Below are 406 nucleotides of genomic sequence, written 5' to 3'. Positions count from 1 at the left end.
AATCCCCACCTACCCCACCACTCTCTCTCTTCTTCACCCATTCACCAATCACCTCAACACCTCTTCCCCAAAAACCCTTCACCTATCAAATCCCATCTTTCTCTTCACCACTCACATCCATCCTTCATAAAACTCCACCTACCTCACCATTTAAATTCAAACCACTTTCCCTCCCAAACCCACCCATACATGACTGAACCATAACCCTCCCCTCACTCCTATATAAACCCTTCTTCACTCCTTCATTTTCACACAACTTAAACACTACTTCTCCCTCTTTGGCCGAACCACAAAGCCTCCTCCATCTCCTTCATTTCTTCTTCTTCTACTCTCTTCTTTCTTCTTTTGCTCGAGGACGAGCAAACCTTTTAAGTTTGGTGTGGTAAAAGCATTACTTTTTGTTTTT

Source organism: Arachis duranensis, chromosome 1 (assembly GCF_000817695.3).
Source record: "Arachis duranensis cultivar V14167 chromosome 1, aradu.V14167.gnm2.J7QH, whole genome shotgun sequence".
Lineage (NCBI taxonomy): Eukaryota > Viridiplantae > Streptophyta > Magnoliopsida > Fabales > Fabaceae > Arachis > Arachis duranensis.
This window is presented reverse-complemented; position numbering follows the sequence as displayed.